At 47.3% G+C, this 23,331-nt stretch overlaps 1 protein-coding gene across 14 annotated transcripts in view; it reads left to right on the top strand.

The window, feature by feature from the left end:
- Positions 1 to 23,331, top strand: part of TENM4 (teneurin transmembrane protein 4) — a 636,641-nt gene that overhangs the window by 226,195 nt on the left and 387,115 nt on the right. For all 14 annotated transcript variants that reach the window (XM_083435951.1, XM_083435958.1, XM_083435956.1 and 11 more), the window contains one exon: positions 4,139 to 4,222. The gene's annotated coding sequence lies outside the window, so the exon portion shown is untranslated. The remainder of the gene's footprint in view (positions 1 to 4,138; positions 4,223 to 23,331) is intronic.

Genomic DNA, 23,331 nt, shown 5'->3' with positions numbered 1-23,331 from the left:
TGTGCCTAGTGCAGGGTAAGCAAATGTGGTGTCCTCCAGAACTCCCATCAGCCCCTGCCTCTCCTCCCTCTGTACCCGCTAAATCAGTTCTAGAAGTTCCCCCAATGCTTTGGAGCAGATCTGGCAAGAGGGGGAAGGAGTTTTGCAAATGGAAATCCTTGACATGATGGGAGAGGTTAGTTAAATACCAGCCATAACCTTTCCACCCTCTAGGATAAAGAGTTATGCGTAACACAAAAGTAGCTGTTAGGGAAAGTCATAAATTTCACCCTCTCTGCTCTTTCTTTTCATACCTCTCAATCAAGCACGTACAATTCCTGCCGTTACGTCAACAGTCACCATATAAATGAGGTGGAAAGGCAGAGCAGGGAAGAAAAAAGCCTCTGAAGTCATGCAAAATTAGTTTCTGATAAGGTTTTGGGGAGTTTACATTATGCTGTCTAATGATTTATGACTATTTGAATCTCACCATTCCTGTAATTAATACCGCCGGATGCTTTCTGTTTGGAGTAGTGTTAATCATAATAATGCAAATGCAGAAGGGCTCTCACGGCTTTGGCTTTGCGTTTTGCATCGCGCCCAAAACAAAAAACAAAAAAAGCAGGCTCAGTATTCAAAACCCTTCTCAGTGGAGCGGCTCGCATTGCGTAGGTGAGTGAATGCACACCAAAGGTAAAATGACTGAATTAATACAAGCCAGAATAAGGGGGAAAGGGGGGACTAAAAAAAACCCACTTGGCTCATAGCTCTGTTTTTTCCTCTCTACCTTGTTAGAAGACCGTGACTGTTCAGCCTTTTAAACCAAAAATAAATTATTGCAATGCATTTGCTAATTATATTGTACCCAAGTTCTGTGTAGTGCAAATTACACTGATGATGGATTTGGAATGAGGTCTCTTCATGCTTATTTATAGCGTTTTCAAAAGCCACAGAACTCAAATGACGGGTGCTAAAACCAAGGGCACAAACTGTCACAGTTGCCACACATGGATGCGCACCCTCAAGTCTCCTGCGTCTTTCAGAGCTCCACAGCAACCACACATCCAACAGCTGTAACTTTTCTTTGCACCACTGAGATGATGATGATGATGATGATATATTATTATTTATACCCCACCCATCTAGCTGGGTTTCCCCAGTGCCCAGCCACTCTGGGCAGCTCCCAACTGAATATTAAAAACACAATACAGCATTAAACATTAAGAATTTCCCTAAACAGGGCTGCCTTCAGATGTCTTTTAAAAGTAAGATCGTTGCTTATTGGTGCACCTGTTGCATTTCAGCTGGTCATGAAGACTTGTCCTGGAAATCTAATTGGTATGCAAACTAAGTGGGTAACTGATGCCTAACGTAAGTTGCTCTGAACTTTCTGGAGGCTAAGCAAATGATAGAACGAAAATGCATGGCAACTGAGGGCAAAGGGCCTTGACCTTGGAGAAAGTTATAGCCCTCTCCAGGCACGTAGACAGAACATGAAAGAGCAGAAACTGAGGATGAGGACAGGAGCATGTGTCCCAAACCTCTCCAGTGCCCTGGCACTACCAAGCTTTCTGCACTAGGCTCTGCCATCAGGGTTTCCAATATGCCCAGCCAAACTTCCTTAGAAGCTCCTCCAGATCTTCCTGCTCAATGCAAGAAGGCCTTGGATAAAACAGAGGGTGTCAGGCATGGCTTTCCCTGACCTCCTCCATTAGCAAATGCCTAGACGGAGCTACAGTTGTCAGGCTTGGCTCCTGTGCACTTTTGTACAGGGCAAGAAATTGGTCTGTGTATAGTTAAAGCTATGGTTTTCCCAGTAGTGATATATGGAGGTGAGAGCTGGACCATAAAGAAGGCTGATCGCCAAAGAATTGATGCTTTTGAGTTATGGTGCTGGAGGAGACTCTTGAGAGTCCCATGGACTGCAAGAAGATCAAACCTATCCATTCTGAAGGAAATCAGCCCTGAGTGCTCACTGGAAGGACAGATCGTGAAGCTGAGGCTCCAAGACTTTGGCCACCTCATGAGAAGAGAAGACTCTCTGGAAAAGACCCTGATGATGGGAAAGATGAAGGGCACAAGGAGACGACAGAGGGCGAGATGGTTGGACAGTGTTCTCTAAGCTACCATCATGAGTTTGACCAAACTGCGGGAGGCAGTGGAAGACAGGAGTGCCTGGTGTGCTCTAGTCCATGAGGTCACAAAGAGTCGGACACGACTAAACAACTAAACAACAACAACGAGTGGCAAGATGTGGGAGATGAATTTCTATCCCCATTGTGCCTCTTAAGGTAGCATTCTTCAGCCCTGGGTTCCCAGAAATGGCTTTGGACTATGACTGCCATCATCCCTGGACATTGACCAAGGTGGCTGGGGATGGTGGCAGCTGTAATCCAACAAAGCACCTGGAGAGTGGAGGTTTCAGAACACTGTCATTTCCAGCTGAGTCGCCCTTCAAGAGCGCTACTTAAACACACGCTCATTGGCAGATGTCGCCACTCCTTGTTGGCGAAGTAAGGTCATCCAGAGGAGTGGTGTTCAGTTGTCCCCACCCACCGCCCCGGTTAGAGAGGCCAAACTGACCTCGAACCAGAAGCTAGGGATTTAGTGTTGCTGGTTCCATCGCTTCGGGGAACTCCTCCAGCAGAGCTTCCTTCAGACATCTTCACTTTTGACTTTCAGGCGGCTCTTGGAGACTTTATTATGCCAAGAGCTGTATTCAGAATTAAGCAAATACTAATTCCAGGTGAGCCGCTCACGCTTAGGATTATTTTGCATTGTTTTGTGGTATCTTAATGCTTTGTGATGCTGCCTCAAGATAGCTCGTTTGGTTTCGGAGGGGCAGGCTAAAGATCTCTCTGATGTTGTTTTGCTAAACCATGATGCAAGAGGTGCAATCGCTCTGTGCAGTGCTTTAGTGCTTCGTTGTTCTTTCAATGTTTCCTTGTGGGATGGTGTCTGTTGTAACCAGAGGGAGGTTGGTTCAATCTCATTTACTAACTTTGGCAAATGCTTTGGTGGTGGGGATTTGGGTGAGCTATTGCATATTACCTTGATAGTTTAAATGAGTAGGTGGTGTATACATATTTTTATTTAAAACATTTAGAACGGTTTTTAGTTTTCATTTGTGACTGGGGATATGGAACCTCTAGAGCTTCTACGGATTCCCAAACTTGGGTCTCCAGCTGTTTTTTGGACTACAGCTCCCATCATCCCTAGCAGCAGGACCAGTGATCAGGGATCATGGGAACTGTAGTCCAAAAAAACAGTTGGAGTACCAAATTTGGGAAACCCTGTTCTACAGGAAGAGTCGTAGCTCAGTGGTTGAACAAGTGATTTTCATGCAAGAAATCCCATGACATTTCCTGCCTGTTACCCTAGAGTAGCCTTTCCCAACCTTTGCCTTTGCTTGGAAAATCCCCACATGTTTCACCTTAGGAGGATCTCAAAATTTACTTTGATTTTATTCATTCCTGCTTTAGACCAGCCTTTCTCGACCTTGGGTCACCAGATGTTGCTGGACTACAATTCCTATCATCTCTGACCACTGGTCCTACTGCCTAGGGTCCAGCCCTGTGTGTAGCATTAGATGCTATTCCAGTGATTCTTTCTCTGAATGAAAGAGATCATAATATAAGGAAACTCAATTTTCCATTCAATGTGGAGGAAATAAGTCATGTTTTTGCTTAAAGATTTTTTAATTAAAAAAAAAGATCAGGATCCAAAAATCACATCCATTTGACTTTTGGAACCATCTTCGGACAATGTAAGAATCCATTCTACCACACCCGCAAAACCAAATAATATGAAACCAGCATGGTGACTCCATATGAAAACAACCCAGTGGACCGGATGTTCAACCAACTTTTGAGATGCTCTGTTTATTTGATGCTTGCATCTTCCATTCATCTGCTCATATCATTGAGATTTTAATGAGATTTTAAAGAGCTAACTGTATCAGGGGACAAGATTGCTGTTCTATAATTCAGCTAAATCAGTAGCTGTTTTGAATTCCCCGCTTCCCCTGAAGAAGTATCCCATGGCTGCTTCTATTATTCTTATTAATATGATTGTTCCACTTCCTGCTTTCCAGCCTGAAAGAAATAACTGAAAAGGCCAACCTCCTTATTGTATTTCTTTATTTCCTCTCCCCCGACAGGTAAACTGCAATCAACACATGTCCAGGTTAAGGCTGCATACTTCAAGGATCTTTTGATGGATTATTCCTAGATCTTTCCAACAGGTAAATAACCACATTGTTGAATTCTAAAGCCATTCTAATGGGCTTGGCAATGCTGTTGTTCATTTTGCCGTGGAGGAAATGCTTTGCGTAGCCTTCGTAGCTGCACATCTGTGTGCCGTTTGATAAAGGGAAGGGAAGCTGGGGTGGTGGTTGCTTGAAGGTCCTTCGGTTCCCAACATCATACGGTAAATATTGCACAATGGCTGTTAGTCAGATTAGCTAAGGCTTCTTAATACCAGTTGCTGGAAACCTCAGGAGGCGCGTCTTGTGTTTTTATGTATCTGTTCATACAAGAGGAGAAACCAAGAATCCTTTTCAAGAAACCAGTGGACTCGAGTCTCTCTATATGTAAAAGAAGGAGCTAGAACAGGCATAGGCAACCTCGGCCCTCCAGACATTTTCAAGACTACAATTCCCATCATCCCTGGCCACTGGTCCTGTTAGCTAGGGATCATGGGAGTTGTAGTCCCAAAACGTCTGGGGAGCAGAGGTTGCCTATGCCTGAGCTAGAATGAGGATTGGGCATGTGGTGTGCGAGAGGAGAAAGATTATGCAAGGTCTAGCAGACTACGGAGAATAGCAGCTGCGTCAACAGAAGCATGGGCATAGCCAAGGGGGGGGGGCAAGGAGGGGCAGCTGCTTCCCAAATCAATTTTAAAAAAAACAATATAAATCCATAGCAGACTGAGGTTCTGCCCCCACGAAATGGCCTCCCCCCGCTAACAAAAATCCTGGCTATACCCATGAACAGAAGTATAGTATCCAGGGAAGTGATAGTGCCACTCTATTCTGCCTTGCTCAGACCCCACCTGGAGTACTGTGTCCATTTCTGGGCACCGCAATTTAAGAAGGATGTTGACAAGCTGGAATGTGTGCAGAGGAGGGAGACCAAGATGATGAAGGGTCTGGAAATGAAGCCTGATGAGGAATGGTAGAGATATGTTTCGCCTGGAAAAGAGGAGCATGAGAGGAGATAGGAGAGTCATCTTCAAATATTTAAAGAGCCATCACATGGAGGATGGAGCAAGCTTGTTTTCTCCTGGTCCGGTGGGTAGGACCTGAACCAGCTGCCTCTTTGCTTTTCTCAACAACACCACATCTGTGGAGGCAGAACATAGCCACCAGGGTTAGTAGCCAAGTCGGAGAGGCTGTGTTAAGGTGCCACAAGACCCGTTGCTTTTGCTGCAACTGAGTAAGGGACGCGGATGGCGCTGTGGGTTACACCACAGAGCCTAGGGCTTGCCGATCAGAAGCTCGGCGGTTCGAATCCCCGCGACGGGGTGAGCTCCCGTTGCTCGGTCCCTGCTCCTGCCAACCTAGCAGTTCAAAAGCACATCAAAGTGTAAGTGTAAGTGTAAGATAAATAGGTACCACAGTGGTGGGAAGGTAAACGGCATTTCTGTGCGCTGCTCAGGTTCGCCAGAAGCGGCTTAGTCATGCTGGCCACATTACACGGAAGCTGTATGCCGGCTCCCTCGGCCAGTAAAGCGAGATGAGCACCACAACCCCAGAGTCGTTCACGACTGGACCTAATGATCCGGGGTCCCTTTACCTTTAAGGTGGTCACCCTTCTGAAAATTGCTGCACTGAAGAGTTTTAAAGACTTTTGCAGACTGGCAGACATTATGGAAATATTTGGCCCTGGTGGGGCAGGGAGGGCATTGCTTGAATTTAAAAAAAAATCCAAAGCACTCTCTGAAGCATTTGTGGTGATTTAATACTGCTTCTTCTGTCTAAATTGCAAAAAAGCAGCACCCCTGCTGTGCTAAAGGAAGTAACTCAGGCAAGCGAGTAGGGGCACCCTTCCGGCAATATCTCTGTTCAAAATAAATAAATAAATCTGGTTCTGTAGACGGCAAACAGGCTAATTTCAATTTAGCATTTCGGGAATTCCCTTGGGGAGCCTGACTTGATGAGCCACTAGCAAAAGGGGGTGGAGAGGGGGGGGGAAGACACACTTCCTCGCTCAGTGTCTGCACAGAAGCCTCTCGGTCGCTTACTGCAAGGTAATTATGATGCTTTACATCTGTCAGATGTTGTAAGGTGTGGGCCTCTTAAGGATCTGCCATGGCCCGCTGCTTCGCTCCCTCTCCTGTGATGATCTGGGCAAACATCTGTTCTTCCTCTTACTGGTAGCAGCTTTTCTCTGTATCCGGAAACTGCCTTTTAATTGCCCTGCAATAATAAGGCCTGCAATAATAATAATAATAATAATAATAATAATAATAATAATAATCTGAAGACATAAACCTTTTTGTGCATGCACTCCCCTTTCGTGCCCTGCGTCTCCCAGGTTGGTGTGGCAGGCAGTTTCATTTTTTGCGTTGTATCAGCGTGAAAGCGAGGAAACTGAACGGTGAGATTAATCATTATTATTAATAAAAGTAATTTATTACTTATACCCCGCCCATCTGGCCGGGCCTCCCCAGCCACTCTGGGCGGCTCCCAACAGGATATTAAATACATGATAAAACATCAAACATTAAAAAACTTCCCTAAACAGGGCTGCCTTCAGATGTCTTCAAAAAGTCTGATAGTTGTTTATTTCCTTGACATCTGATGGGAGGGCGTTCCACAGGGTGGGCGCCACTACCGAGAAGGCCCTCTGCCTGGTTCCCTGCAACCTCACTTCTCACACTGAGGGAACCGCCAGAAGGCCCTCAGAGGTGGACCTCAGTGTCCGGGCAGAACGATGGGGGTGGAAACACTCCTTCAGGTCTACTGGGCCGAGGCCGTTTAAGGCTTTCAAGGTCAGCACCAACACTTTGAATTGTGCTCGGAAACGTACTGGGAGCCAATGTAGGTCTTTCAGTTCAGATTTCCCCATGGCCTATGAATCTCTAGGTGGCCTCAGGCAAAGACCCTCCTGTCTGCCTCTCAGCCACCCACCCGGCTGCAATGTGGGAAGGAAAACAGCATCCTTTCTTACAAGTGGAGAAGGTGAGAGGAGACCCTAAAGTCCTCCTGACCTCTACTGGAGGGAAGTGAGTCATTGTCACCAAGGTCCCTCTCTGCTGAGGCACCTTCTCTGACCCACAGTAGGAGTGTCTCACTCTGTCATCTTGTCATGCCACCTCCAAAGCACTCCTCTTGGGTCCCACTCTACATTACTCAATTATTTGCCAGGCCTTCCTAGGCTCACAAAGATGGTGGTGACCCTTGACAGCTTTGCGCATTAATCAGATGCCCGCTTTAGCCCAGGGGAGGAGAAGAAACTTATTCCCATTAAGGCAGGCATCCCCAAACTTGGCCCTCCAGCTGTTTTGGGACTACAGTTCCCATCATCCCTGACCACTGGTCCTGTTAGCTAGGGATGATGGAAGTTGTAGTCCCAAAACAGCTGGAGGGCCAAGTTTGGGGATGCCTGCATTAAGGGGTGATAGCAAGTAACCAAAGTAGCTCTAAATCTCTAATTCCCTCCAGTCCCCTTCCTTGAAGACCTTTTAATTTCTGCAGGCATTTTAAGCCCTTTTCTTATTTTATGGCTAGCTTTAAACTTTTTACCTGTATTGCATCTTCAGTAACCTTATTGTGCACCGCACAGAGACTACAGCAGTTGAGCAGTATATAAATTTGTCGAAATCAGATCAGCAGGCTCTTCACTGGGCAAGGCTGGGTCTTCAGTGGCCTATATATCACTCCTAATTCTGTTGTGCAGGAACACAAATAAGTTTTGCATGGAGAGGGAAAACGGGCACAGAATTTGGATAGTTTCAGAGCGTTGTGCGTGTGTCTGTACGTACAGATCAATAATTGAGTTTCTTTCGTATCTTTTGGACATTTCTGATGTCATTCTCCCGCAACCACACATACACCTTTTTTCTCCTCTTCTTGTAAGCACCTTAATATAGTTACAACAAGCAGAGGATATGATTTCACGCCCTGCAAAGAACTGATAAATGTCAGCGATGCTGGGGCAAAGATCCAGTCATTATGCTGTTTGGAAGAAAAAGAGATAACTTCATGTTAGAGTGTAGGTAATAGACTTTTCCTCAGTAAACTACATCTGTCACCAGATATTAATGAAAAGTGCACTGGTGGTTATCGGAGCAGGATCTCGGCTGCAAAATAGTAGTTTTCCCCCCTGTCTTTCTCGAGGTGTAATAACGTGCCGCAGTGCTACAGCCGTCCCTCTGAAGAGAATTTCAGTATTTTGACAAATGTTAGTGAATTAACGCCTTGTTCCACGCCCATGGGAAATAGCTAAGTATTACTACCACAATCTATCAAACGACAGTGTCGAGACATGCGGAAGAAGCTGCTAACTTTGACCAAGGTTTGGGCCTCGCGGTGTTGGGTAAGGATGAGTGGGAGGCAGACTTCTTTATTTGCTTAGCCCATTTAATATACCCCAGTTTGTAAGAGGGATTTTTCACCAAGTTGCATGTTTATACTAGGGGCACAAAATGTCAACACCCGGTGCTGCCTCAACAGAGCTACGTGCTATGCAGAATTTTGTGTGTGTTTAAATTGATATTGGGTGGTTCTGTTGGGTTTTTTAATTGTGTTGTGATCTGCAACACTGCAAACACGTCCGCGAAATTTCAAAAGGGGTCTAAAAGTGTCTGAATCATAGACTTGCAGGGCTAGGAGGTGCCACAAGGTAGGGTTGCCATATGTCTGGGAATTCCTGGACATGTCCTCTTTTGGGGGTCCTACATGTCCATCCGGCGGGGGGGTAGGATTTTACATCAAATGTCCTGAATTTTGGTTTTTTTAAAAATGGTGCGCGGGCGGCTCTGGTTCTGGCTCTGGTGTGGGCTACTTGGGCTCTGGCTCGGTGGTGGCAAAGGGGCTACCGGGCGATTGCCCTAAAAAAGCTCAACAACTTTTGAGCTGTCGGGATTTTTACCTCTTGAAATATGGCAACCCTACCGCAAGGGTCTAGTCCAACCCCCTGCAATGCTGGAAACTTTCACCTGACGTGGGTTTCGAACCCAGAACCCTGGGATGAAGAGTCTCATGCTCTCAGGTCCCAGCACCCAAGGTGTACCCTGTGTGGTAGGCTGTCATGTGAGAGCCACATTCTACCACTGAGCCACAGTCCCTGTAGCGACAGGAGTACAGTGGTACCTTGGGTTAAGTACTTAATTCGTTCTGGAGGTCCGTTCTTAATCTGAAACTGTTCTTAACCTGAAGCACCACTTTAGCTAATGGGGCCTCCAGCTGCCGCCGCGCCGCCGGAGCACGATTTCTGTTCACATCCTGAAGCAAAGTTCTTAACCTGAGGTACTATTTCTGGGTTAGCGGAGTCTGTAACCTGAAGCGTATGTAACCTGAAGCGTATGTAACCTGAAGTGTATGTAACCCAAGGTACCACTGTGTAACAAATACAGTGTATAACAAATACAGTGGTACCTCAGGTTACAGACGCTTCAGGTTACAGACTCCGCTAACCCAGAAATAGTACCTCAGGTTAAGAACTTTGCTTCAGGATGAGAACATAAATCGTGCTCCAGTGGCGCAGCGGCAGCTGGAGGCCCCATTAGCTAAAGTGGAACTCCAGGTTAAGAACAGTTTCAGGTTAAGAACGGACCTCCGGAACGAATTAAGTACTTAACCCAAGGTACCACTGTATAATGAATTTGTGCTGGAAACTCTTACAGCAGTTAAACTCTTAAGGATTCTACCATGAGGCAGGGAACCAGCGGGTCTATTTACGCGGCCCAATTGAAAGTCAGCTTGTTTTGCACCTGTCAGTCTCAAGCGCACCGCCGTGGCAAAACCTTGGCATGGAGCAAATAGCCATGGAATGGACCATTGAGCACATTCTGGGCCTCTGCTAGGAGAAATGGCGCGTGGACCCGCAGAGCGTTTCAGCCTGTCTCCTCACGTGTGCGAGAGAGCAAATCCTCCTTTTCCACAAAGCAGCGTTTGAAAGCTGGAGCCGCCCCAGACTAGAACTTTGTTTTAATTTGAAGCTTGTAATTAGATGTTGATGGATGGCAAGTCACTGGGCAAGTTCAGCGGCGCTGCCTGCTTTGCAGGAAAAGCCAACAATGTTCCCAAGGAGACCCAGCGCTTTTTTATTTAATATTAATGCACTGGCGTTTGTTTGCACGGTGCCTATGGAACCATGAAGGTTGGCAGGGCTTGATCTCAGGGTTATTTTGGCTGCGTGGGTCCAGCGGTTTCCTTCCCCGCCCCCAGTATAATTCTCAGTGCTTTTTTGCTCAGGTTTATACAAAGTTGTGTTTTTCAGTTTAATAAACCTTAGAGAGCAAAATAATATAATTCGTTCTGAGGCTGCAGCAGACTCAAAAGCCAGGGATCTCTTTGACAGCAGATATTCCCAGTGCTTTTTTTCCTAAAAAAAATAAAAATGTTTAGGGGTACTCTCATTTTCCTACTCATATTGAAATACTGCCCCTCAATGAGGCTAAACTTAGATTCACAAAATGTTTAGGGGTATGTGTACCCCTGTGTCCCCCCCAGGAAAAAAAGCACTGGTTATTCCCTATGTATATTTTGCTTTGAGGTTGTGCTGTTTGATTATATTATGTAAATTATGCTGCATACCTTGGTGGAAAGGTAGGACAGAAATAAATGAAGGAAGAAAAGGTGAGGAGCGGATCAGTGAATTCTGTAGTTGCTCCCTTACTCCTTTCTGGGCAGAACTCCAGAACTTTATTAAACTTGTATGTAAAGGCTACATCGGCACCCTATATATTTTGTTGTTGTTGTTGTTGTTTAGTCATTTAGTCATGTCCGACTCTTCATGACCCCATGGACCAGAGCACGCCAGGCACTCCTGTCTTCCACTGCCTCCCGCAGTTTAGTCAAACTCATGCTGGTAGCTTCGAGAACACTGTCCAACCATCTCGTCCTCTGTCGTCCCCTTCTCCTTGCGCCCTCCATCTTTCCCAACATCAGGGTCTTTTCCAGGGAGTCTTCTCTTCTCATGAGGTGGCCAAAGTATTGGAGCCTCAGCTTCAGGATCTGTCCTTCCAGTGAGCACTCAGGGCTGATTCCCTTCAGAATGGAGAGGTTTGATCTTCTTGCAGTCCATGGGACTCTCAATAGTCTCCTCCAGCACCAGAATTCAAAAGCATCAATTCTTTGGCGATCAGCCTTCTTTATGGTCCAGCTCTTACTTCCATACATCACTACTGGGAAAACCATAGCTTTTACTATACGGACCTTTGTTGGCAAGGTGATGTCTCTACTTTTTAAGATGGTGTCTAGGTTTGTCATTGCTTTTCTCCCAAGAAGCAGGGGTCTTTTAATTTCGTGGCTGCTGTCACCATCTGCAGTGATCATGGAGGCCGAGAAAGTAAAATCTCTCACTGTCTCCATTTCTTCCCCTTCTATTTGCCAGGAGGTGATGGGACCAGCCCCAAGGTTAATGCACATTTAATGGCTATGTTCTGCATCCACTGTTGGCAACAGCAGCACCTCCGCATACCAGCTGCTGGGAAATACAAGGGGTTGGGGAGAGCCCTGCTGAACTCAGGTGTTGCTTTTGGGTTTCCCATGGGCACCTGGTTGCCCACTGTGGGAGAACAGGATGCTAGGCTGCATGGGACTTAGGCTTGATCAAGCAAGGCTGTGGTTGTGTTTCATTAGCCCTAGTGGTGATTTTGCAGAGCCTTTCCTCCTGCAGCCAGCTCACAATGTACGAGAAGTTGCGGGCTGTACACTCCTTGCCACTTTTCTATGATACGTCGTGGCATTCACACAGTTTCTTCATTTCCCCCCAATTCTGTCCCACGAGACCTTTACCATCTCAGCTGCTTGTCTAACTCTTCACTATTTAGCAGGGTTCTTTATGCTGTATGCGATTTCCTCTTTCTGTCGGCAAATTATTTGGCAAACGCCGTGCGGCTAAGGAAAGGTGATTAAAGAATGCTCATCTTAGATTTGGAAATGGCCCGAATCCAGCGTTTAATGGAAAAGGAAGAGAGAGTCTTTATCTGAGACGGATTTGGTCAAGGCTTCCCGAGAACAGCTCAGCAGAAAAACACCCTTGAGTAGGTCGTTCGTAATTCATCCGTAAGCCTGCACCGGAGCCAAAAGAATTATCTCAGTCCCTAAATCAAGCATGTGTTTTAAGTGTTGCTATAACAGAGGTTAGGGAGCTTTTCTTAGCCCAGCAAAAGTCCATGATTTGTTCTGCTTTGCACGTGGCAGTAAACAATAGTTCGGAACAAACTTTGGTTTGATGTCAGGCGTGGGGAAACTCTGATTCTACAGAAGCTGTGGGACTACAGTTCCCATCATCCCTGACTTCTTACTATGCTGAGTGGGGCTGATAGGACTTGGAATCCAACAGCAGTGGGAGAGCTACAGATTCTCAACTCCTGTGAATGCATGGCATCCTGGAGCAGCATGTTGGTATGGTTCATGCCTCACCTCACCACCACTGCTGCTCTGCCCTGCCACCAGGAAGGAAGCCAGAGTCTGGCTTGTCATCGTTCCTCACTAAATTGTAACTATGGTTTGATTTTGGTTGACTGCCTATGGTCTGCTTGGGGGAATGGAACCGCAAGCCCAGGTGTCTGGCATTTCCTAGTGGCACAGCACAGGAGCAAAGCTAGCAGCACACAGCAGCATGCACCAGCACGCATATTAAACCTTTGTTTGCTTTGAACTATGGCTTAATGCTGGGATGGAGAAACTCAAGCACAGGGTTCAATGAGACACCCTCCTAAGCATCACTTTCTGAACCTCAGCCCTATTCCCCAGGCTGCACACCTCTTCTTCTTCTTCTTCTTCTTCTTCTTCTTCTTCTTCGGCAATCACTTGTAGCCTAGTAAGATTGGCTTCCATGAACACAATTTTAACAGTGAGTCCGTAAGTGACTGTGGAGGCCAATTCTGGATCCACACGTCCTTCCACAGTGGGGACATTGGTTTCCTGGTGGGAGTTGATCATGGTGAGGGCTTCCCAAGCATGCCTTCCTCTTAGCACGTTTCTCCCTTTCGTCCTGAGTTTGAGCGTCTTCAAAGCCCATGACACCTGTTGTTCTCCAATTGGAGCGCTCGCAGGCCAGTGTTTCCCAGTTGTCAGTGTTTATACTACATTTTTTAAAGATTTGCCTTGAGAGAATCTTTGGACCTCTTTTGTTGACCACCAGCATTACGCTTTCCAATTTTAAGTTCAGAATAAAGTAGTTACTTTGGAAGTCGATAATCAGGCATCCACACAACATGACCAGTCCAAAAAAGTTGATTTTGAAGAATCATTGCTTCAACACTGGTGATCTTTGCTTCTTCCAGTACACTGGCATTAGTTCGCCTGTCTTCCCTAGTGATGTGTAAAGTTTTTCGGAGACACCGTTGATGGAATCTTTTGAGGAGTTGGAGATGGTTTATAAGTGGTCCGTGTTTCACAAGCATACAGTAAAGTTGGTAGTACAATAGCTTTGTAAACAAGCATTTTGGTTTCCCTGCAAATGTCCCGGTCCTCAGACACTGTGCACTTCAATCAGGAGAAAGCTGCACTCTCAGAGCTCAGGTGATGCTGGATTTTGATATCAATGTCGGCCCATGTGGAAAGATAACTGCCCAGGTAGTTAACACACACACCCTTTGGAGTGTAGAAATCTGGCTGAAATGTAACTTGGATAATCATAGGCTCATAGCATTGTAGAGTTGAAAGGGACCTCGAGGGTCATCTAGTCCAACCCCCTGCAATGGAGGAATCTCAACTAGTACTGCATCTTGCCTGGATAGAGTATAGAGAGGAATATGTGAGTATATTAGCATTTGTCTTGCCACCCACTTTTGATTCTGACCCTGCTCACCACTGCTGGCTTTTGACCTTTGAAAGGTTTTGTTTAATGGAATGTGGCCTTTGGGCTGCAGCAGACTTCATGCCCCTTGTTGAATGTGGTTTGCACCAGGTTCTTCTGAATCCAACAGGAATATTCTCCCTTGCTGCAAATGTTACTTGCTGCAAAATCCTCTCTCTGTCCCCAAATTTGCAAGCAGTTGGCTTTGCACTTTTTCTGCAGAATGGGCTCATCCATATAAATTGAGTGGGGTGCCTGGCAAGCTACTTGCCCCAAAGGTGGTGTGACTCGTCTAGGGCGAATTCCTCACTGCAAGCAGGAGTTATGGAGAACGAGCAGGGCTTTTATGACTTGCTTAACATCAGGTTCTCTGGGTCCTGTTAAGAAAATGTCACAAAGCCTTAGGCACTCTGTTCCCACTTTTACAAGCTTCCTGCTCAAGACCCTTACAGCTTCTCCTATAAAAGCCACAGTGTTTGGAGACTGGGCAAATGAGAACTGGATGGGAGCTGCCTCACCTCCCGCCCAGCCCAAGTCTGCATCTTCGTCACACTAGATTTCCTCTGTGTGTGGGTGGCCCCTTATTGGAGGAAAGAAAATTGCACAGAAAACCCAGGGGTAAGCAAAAGACGTGCCGTTTTTCTGTACCTCTGTACCTGTATGTCAGGAAGAATGTGTAGCTTATACAATCTGAAAGCATACTTTCCTGGCTGCTACACTGGCAAGAGCCAGCGTGGTGTAGTGGTTAAGAGCGGTGGACTCGTAATCTGGTGAACCGGGTTCGCGTCTCCGCTCCTCCACATGCTGCTGCTGGGTGACTTTGGGCCAGTCACACTTCTTTGAAGTCTCTCAGCCCCACTCACCTCACAGAGTGTTTGTTGTGGGGGAGGAAGGGAAAGGAGAATGTTAGCCGCTTTGAGACTCCTTCGGGTAGTGATAAAGCGGGATATCAAATCCAAACTCCTACTCCTACTACTTTCCTCCATATTGGGCTGATTAGCCCTCCTATCAGTAGCAGAGGAAGCCGCTGGAACACCCGGAATGGCAAATATGACGTGCACCCAGGGGGTGGGTTGATCCACCCAGGGGGCGGGGGGGGGACCGGCAATTGAAGTGGTGCGATCCTCCCACGGGGGAGCACCAATCTCCCTGGGGGTGCCATCGGCGATGCGCCAACCCTCCTGGGGGTGGCAGCACCACCCGCCAATCACACAGAGGCTGCCATCCATCCTCCAACCGCCTTCAGACATTCACACAGGACCTTCACCGCCTTCACTGGTTCTGATTTGAAAGAGAGGTAGAGCTTTAAGTCAGCTGATGGCATACAGGTTGAGAGCATTACTCCTCCCAGTGCCAGATATTCTGGGGGCCCAACCCTCTGAAGGAGTGTTGCAGCATGAGAAATTCCACCTGCACCAGGCTGCTTGGCATCATCTCGGCAGCCCCCATTTTGTGTCACAATGATTCACGCAGATGACCGGAGCCTGTGCCCGTTGCCATTGGGCAGGCAATGTGAAATCTGTCAGTTTCTCAGAGTTAGGGAGTTATATGGCCCTTATGCTTGAATTTACTGGTAAACGTCAGAACTGAATTATATGCTTTTCCGTCGAAATCCATTTTTAGTCATTTTCACAACACCCGTCTCTGCTGGATCGGTGCTGACTTGCTCATTTCCTGGAGGGGCTCCTAGTTCTTTAAGAAGCAGCCCAAGAGCTTCCTGGCATTTGGAAATTAAACGGTAGGGGTGAGCAGGAAAAATTAGACAAGAACGCCTTCTTTATTGGCAGTTACTCTCTTTATTCCCATTGTCACAACAAGGGGAGCGTTGCTCTTGAATAACCTGCTGATAGATTCCAGATGGCAGCTGGAAAAAATGAGGATGCAGTTTCATAAAGCATCAGGTAGAGGCTAGGTGCCCCAAAGTGCCACTTTTAGATTTGTTTGCCCGTGTGCCGCAGGCTAAATTATTAGTTTTTCACACCCTACAAAGTCCAGAGAGGGGCTGGTGACATCTTCTCTGTCCGCTTCTCTTGTCTGCTTCTCTGGAGCCGCAGAAAACAACCTTTCTCCCTCCTCTATGTGACATTCAAATATATAAAAGGATGTCACATAGAGGAGGGAGAAAGGTTGTTTTCTGCGGCTCCAGAGAAGCGGACACGGAGCAATGGATCCAAACTACAAGAAAGAAGATTCCACCTAAACATTAGGAAGAACTTCCTGACAGTAAGAGCTGTTCGACAGTGGAATTTGCTGCCAAGGAGTGTGGTGGAGTCTCCTTCTTTGAAGGTCTTTAAGCAGAGGCTTGACAACCATATGTCAGGAGTGCTCTGATGGTGTTTCCTGCTTGGCAGGGGGTTGGACTCGATGGCCCTTGTGGTCTCTTCCAACTCTATGATTCTATGATTCTATGCTCTTGAGCATGCAAACCCAGCGATCAGGACCCCACATGTTCTGCTATGCTGTTGCTGTGCAATTCCCATCAACCCCAAGAAGTGCGGTTGCTCTTCGGACTACATTTTTAAATGTCTTGGCACTACTGTTGGAGGTGAGCTTCTGAGCTGAGCCAGCCTCCACCCCAGCAGTGTTGGGTGGGGTTGGAGGGAGCTGAAGTCCAAAATATCGGAAGGGCAGCAGGTTTGAAGGAAATTCCTTCAAAACAATCCTTTGTGGAAGCATTTCTCCTTGAAGTCCTTGTAATCTCAGAACTACAGCAGCTTGGAGCAGGGCTTTCAGTGTAGCTGCCCCAGTTATCTTAAACGGTCTCGGCCCAGTAGACCTGAAGGAGCTTCTCCACCCCCATCGTTCAGCCTGGACACTGAGGTCCAGCTCTGAGGGCCTTCTGGCGGTTCCCTCACTGCAAGAACTGAGGTTGCAGGGAACCATGCAGAGGGCCTTCTTGGTGGTGTCACCCACCCTGTGGAATGCCCTCCCATCAGATGTCAAGGAAATAAACAACTACCTGACTTTTAGAAGGCATCTGAAGGCAGCCCTGTTTAGGGAAGTTTTTAATGTTTGATGTTTGATGTTTTTATATTTTTCTGGAAGCTGCCCAGTCATATGGGTGGCATATAAATAATAAAATTATCATCATCACCAGTGCTATCTTTCTATTTAAAAAGAGGTTCCAGAACGCCTCCCTTGTTCTCTTAAAATGGCAATGACGCTGACTAAACTGCTTCTGGCGCAACGGAATACCATGATGGAAGCCAGAGCGCACAGAAATGCCGTTTACCTTCCCGCTACCTATTCATCTACTTGCACTGGTGTGATTTCGAACTGCTAGGTTGGCAGAAGCTGAGCAACGGGAGCTCACTCTGTCGCAGGGATTCGAACCGCCGACCTTCTGACCAGCAAGCCCAAGAGGCTCAGTGGTTTAGACCACAGCACCACCTGCTCTAACCACTGCATCCCACTGACACCCTAAACCCATCTTTGTAAAGTTCCATTGGTACTTTAATATATATGTATATATTCAGTTGTTTTAACTGTATGTTTGCAGATTGCCTTGATAGTCCTGGGAAAGGTGATGCATAACTTAAGAGAGTAAAGGTAAAGGGACCCCTAACCATTAGGTCCAGTCATGGAGGACTCTGGGGTTGCGGCGCTCATTTTGCCTTATTGGCCGAGGGAGCCGTACAGCTTCCGGGTCATGTGGCCAGCATGACTAAGCCGCTTCTGGCGAACCAGAGCAGCGCACGGAAACACCGTTTACCTTCCCGCTGGAGCAGTACCTATTTATCTACCTGCACTTTGATGTGCTTTCGAACTGCTAGGTTGGCAGGAGCAGGGACCGAGCAACAGGACTCAACCCATCGCGGGGATTCGAACCGCCGACCTTCTGATCGACAAGTCCTAGGCTCTGTGGTTTAACCCACAGCGCCACCCACGTCCCTAACATAAGAGAATAATAACAGCTTATTGCCTTCGGGCACGTGGGCGCAGGCGCCATTGCTCCAGAGTTCCAAACATTGCCTCTCTCTTCAAGAACACTCAGCCTGAGTCCTTTCTCCCAGTCCCCTCTGTACCCAGACTCAACTCCCCTTTCTTTCCAGCCCTTCGGCTAGACCTCACAAATGGATTTTAAATCTTAGGCCATAAAGAAAAGAAGAGGTACGTCGTCTGGAAAGTCGAGGTGCGCAATTTGCGAAACAATCCACTTTTGGTCCCCAGAGTCGAAGCCACTCGTCTCCCCTTGCTTCTCCTTTTGTACCCTCATTTATCTCTCTTTCTCCCCCCCCCTTTTTTTTAAAGGGGGTGGGGAGAAAAGACATTAATTTTCATAAGAAAAGGTAGCCGGGCCCCGCAGATTAACAACGTGTCTCGTTTTCTGTGGTAGTCTGTCAAACGAGGCAAAAGCTGGGGGTTTGGGGGGGGAAAGGGGGGGCATAATGGCTCTTTAATTGGACCCCGCTTGTTCAAAAAGGTGTGTAGAGGATCTGCCTCTTCGTTCCCATGGCCTTGCAGACCGGCCTCTGAGCATAATGCCAATTAAGAGGGAAATAAAGGATATGCAAAGTGGTTGGGGGGGGGGGGAACGGCGGCCCAACTGGAATTGCTCCTTTTGTGGCTAAAACAATGGGGCCCTCAGCTCAGGGGAAGAAGGGCTTTCTGCTTAGGGCTGCTTCCCGCCCTGTCTCTGACAGGGCTTTGCTGAAGATTGACTGCTGAGCAGGCGAGCGATGGGGTCGCACGAAGCCGCAGGTTTTTGGAGAGCTCTCTGCATGGCAGAATCGAGTCAAGCGGCCCCTGATTCCTTCTGCCCCTTGGCTTCTTACTTTTGTGGCTGGAGGCAGCAATGCCTCTGCACACCGGTTGCCTGACAGCGCAGGAGGTGGTGGTGGGGAGCTCTTGAGGTCGGGTCCTCCTTGCCAGTTTCCTACAGACCCTCCAAGTGTCCCCATTTTCCAGGGACAGTCCTGGATTTACAGAAGCCACCCCGGTTTTTTATTTGATCCTAGAATGCCCTGCTTTTCCTCGGGACATCCCTATTTTCATTAGAGAAATGTTGGAGGCTATGGAAGGCTGATCGCCGAAGAATGGATGCTTTTGAATTACGGTGCTGGAGGAGACTCTTGAGAGTCCCTTGGACTGCAAGAAGATCCAACCTCTCCATTCTGAAGGAAATCAGCCCTGAGTGCTCACTGGAAGGACAGATCGTGAAGCTGAGGCTCCAATACGTTGGCCACCTCATGAGAAGAGAAGACACCTTGGAGAAGACCCTGATGCTGGGAAAGATTGAGGGCACAAGGAGAAGGGGACGACAGAGGGCGAGATGGTTGGGCAGTGTTCTCGAAGCTACCAGCATGAGTTTGACCAAACTGCAGGATGCAGTGGAAGACAGGAGTGCCTGGCGTGCTCTGGTCCAGGGGGTCAAGAAGAGTTGGACACATGACTGACCAACAGTATATATTTATGCTTTGCTTCCAACCCCTAGTTTAATTCTTTTTGCCTCCGGAGATTTCTCCCTGCTACTAGTCCTTATGTTACATATGAGGAGTCCCTTGCAGGAAACCTAGAAACCAAAGGCTTATATGGTCCAGGAAATAGAAAGCCTCAGGAAAACAAAATCATTCTTTCCCGGGGTCATCGCAAGAGCTGGCTTTCCTGGCAGGCTTTGCGAGTTGTTTTGCCCAATGCTGAAAACAAATAGCTCCTTAAGCCCATGACCCTTCCTGAAAGCGCAGACCTAAGGCAACACCTAATAAGCAACATTTATTATCGCATTATCAGTGGCTATGGCACCCGGATGGCTGGGCACAACCCTGTCCTGTCACCTTTATCAGCCTTACTAATGTCTGGACCCATTTTGCTCACTGCAGAGTCACCGATCAAGATAACTCAGCTGCCTGTTTCTTGCTGATCTTACAAAACCGAGGAACTTTTTTTTATAAAAAAGAAAAGAAATCAAATGAAGCCATTTGACCTAATAAAATACCCAGTCCACCCCCTCAACCAAAGATCCAGGAAGGATAAGCTGTACCTTAGTTTAAAGCGGACACGGAGCAATGGATCCAAACTACAAGAAAGAAGATTCCACCTAAACATTAGGAAGAACTTCCTGACAGTAAGAGCTGTTTGAGAGTGGAATTTGCTGCCAAGGAGTGTGGTGGAGTCTCCTTCTTTGGAGGTCTTTAAGCAGAGGCTTGACAACCATATGTCAGGAGTGCTCTGATGGTGTTTCCTGCTTGGCAGGGGGTTGGACTCGATGGCCCTTGTGGTCTCTTCCAACTCTATGATTCTATGATTCTAAAAGACAAAAGAACTGGGAGTAATTATGGAGAAAAGGCACCACGGCTGTATCTCCGCTACTGGCTTAATGCTGGTTAACAAACAAGGAAGTTAAGTCAAAATCCTGGTTTGTTAAGTTTCCTTTTTTTCGAACGTGGCAGGGAACACTGAATTCATGGAAGCTGGGATTTTTTTGTGTGTTGAAACTGCTACATAGCCGGAGGCTGACACTTATTCACGGTTCAGCGTGACACTTATTCATGGCTTCGTAAACCATGGTTTGTCAGCCATGATTTTCGAAGCCTTATATCAGCCTTCCTTGACCCCAGTGCTGGATTAACATATAAACTAAACAAGCTATAGCTTAGGACCCCACTCTCTTGGGGGACCCCAAAAAATTTAAAGGGGAAAAAACCTGGATGTACATTTCCAAAATATAAGATGAAAAAAAATAAAATAGAACCTACATACAGTAACAGTGTTTTGTGTTGTGTAGGCTCCTATGATATAAGGAATGGGCCCCGCCTGCTAGCCTGCTCCTTAAAATATCACTCGTTTGCTCAGATGGAGGCAGTGAGGGATTTTACCTTCTTGGGTTCCATGATCACTGCAGATGGTGACAGCAGTCACAAAATTAAAAGACGCCTGCTTCTTGGGAGAAAAGCAATGACAAACCTAGACAGCATCTTAAAAAGCAGAGACATCACCTTGACAACAAAGGTCTGTATAGTTAAAGTCATGGTTTTCCCAGTAGTGATGTATGGAAGTGAGAGCTGGACCATAAAGAAGGCTGATTGCCGAAGAATTGATGCTTTTGAATTATAGTGCTGGAGGAGACTCTTGAGAGTCCCATGGACTGCAAGAAGATCAAACCGATCCATTCTTATGGAGATCAACCCTGAGTGCTCACTAGAAGGACAGATCCTGAAGCTGAGGCTCCAATAGTTTGGCCACCTCATGAGAAGAGAAGACTCCCTGGAAAAGACCCTGATGTCGGGAAAGATGGAGGGCACAAGGAGAAGGGGACGACAGAGGACGAGATGGTGGGACAGTGTTCTTGAAGCTACCAGCATGAGTTTGACCAAACTGTGGGAGGCAGTGGAAGACAGGAGTGCCTGGCGTGCTCTGGTCCATGGGGGTCACAAAGAGTCGGACACGACTAAACTACTAAACAACAAAATATATAGGGTGCCTACATTCTGCATTGTGGGATGCGGGTGGCGCTGTGGGTAAAACCTCAGTGCCTAGGGCTTGCCAATCACATGGTCGGCGGTTTGAATCCCCGCGGCGGGGTGAGCTCCCGTCTTTCGGTCCCAGCTCCTGCCCACCTAGCAGTTTGAAAGCACCCCTAAGTGCAAGTAGATAAATAGGTACCGCTTTATAGCGGGAAGGTAAACGGCGTATCCGTGTGCTGCGCTGGTGCTGGCTCGCCAGAGCAGCTTCGTCACGCTGGCCACGTGACCCGGAAGTGTCTCCGGACAGCGCTGGCCCCCGGCCTCTTAAGTGAGATGGGCGCACAACCCTAGAGTCGGACACGACTGGCCCGCATGGGCAGGGGTACCTTTACCTTCTGCATGTGCAAATGGCTTTAGAGACCTATTAGGTCCATAAATGACCATACAGCATTTATTCAACACAAAAAAACAGTGGCAATTTGTTGCAGACAAAGGACAGCTGGACATATGACGGGCCCCGTTACCTTCAGTAGCTTAGGGCCTCATCAAATCTAAATCTGGCCCTGCCTGACCTGGTGCCCTCCAGCTGTTTTGGACCACCACTCACATCAGCCCCAGACAGTAAGATACCCGGGATTGAATCTGAGATGTTCCACATGCAATGCAGAGTCTCCCCCATGAAGCTACGGACCTTCCCTTTCTGGCAATGGACCAGGGCAGAGGGGGAGGTCCATTTGTGCCATTGAAAGAGTCCTAAAGATAAAGGGTAAGCTCCGTGCCAAAGATGCCCTATTCTCTTCCCGCCCCCACCTGAACTGGAAGGATCTTTGCATCCATATGTGAAGAGGGGAGGTCATCACCCATGCAATTTCCCATGCAAGTCCTCTCTTGACAACAAAGCAGGTGGCCTTCTGAGTTGTAGGGGCAGAGCGGAGGAAAAGGCCGGTAGAAGCCCAAATAATTGCATGAATTGTGTGCGCACAAATAGCCTAATCGCGTTAGCAGACACACTAATTAAAGACGCTGGTGAACCCAACCTAATTACGTGCACAAGAGGCAAACAGTCGAGTGGCGGGTGCCACAAGGCCCTTTCTCGCTTCGCGTTTGTGTCTGACGTTTGGCCTGCCAGGGAAGACTTCTAGCTCAGATTGAGGCCATTGTCGCTGTAGTGTTACTGCCACACACACACCCCTAAGCCCCAGCTCAGTTGGCTGTTTCTGATGCGATCCAGCCAGGAAGTTTCCCAGAGCTCAGCATCCTTTTCTCAAAAGCAAGCTGGTTATTTCCTTTGGGGAGGAGAAACACACAAAACCCCTGATTTCCTCTCAAGGCCGTTAGATCCACTGCCTATGAGAATTTCAAGTCTCCATGTTGGCCAGTGATGGAAACGAGTGATGTTTCTTATGTCTGTTTGTTCAGGAATTTATTACCTGCTTGTTGCTAGGTCTGAAAGTTGGCTTGTGGAGCAGGGCATACAGAATAATAATAATAATAATAATAATAATAATAATAATAATAATAATTTTATTTATACCCCGCCCTCCCCAGCCAGAGCCGGGCTCAGGGCAGCTAACACCAATAAAATCACAGTAAAAGCATAATAGGGGGGAAAGGGGCGGGGGGGGGGTTACAAATTTAAAATACAGGTTAAAATGCAATTTAAAATGCAGCCTCATTTTAAAATAGCCGCTAAATCAAGACCATAAGGGGAGGGAAACATAAGGGTCAGACTGAGTCCAAACCAAAGGCCAGGCGAAACAGCTCTGTCTTGCAGGCCCTGCAGAAAGATGTCAAGTCCTGCAGGGCCCTAGTCTCTTGTGACAGAGCGTTCCACCACGTTGGGGCCAGTGCTGAAAAGGCCCCTGGCTCTAGTTGAAACCAATCTAACCTCCTTGAGGCTCGGGACCTCCAAAGTGTTGTCATTTGTGGACCTTAAGGTCCTCCGCGGGGCATAGCAGGAGAAGTGGTCCTGT

The sequence above is a fragment of the Podarcis tiliguerta genome (genome assembly GCF_965153285.1).
Source record: "Podarcis tiliguerta genome assembly, chromosome: 4".
Taxonomy (NCBI): Eukaryota; Metazoa; Chordata; class Lepidosauria; order Squamata; family Lacertidae; genus Podarcis; species Podarcis tiliguerta.
This window is presented reverse-complemented; position numbering and strand designations above follow the sequence as displayed.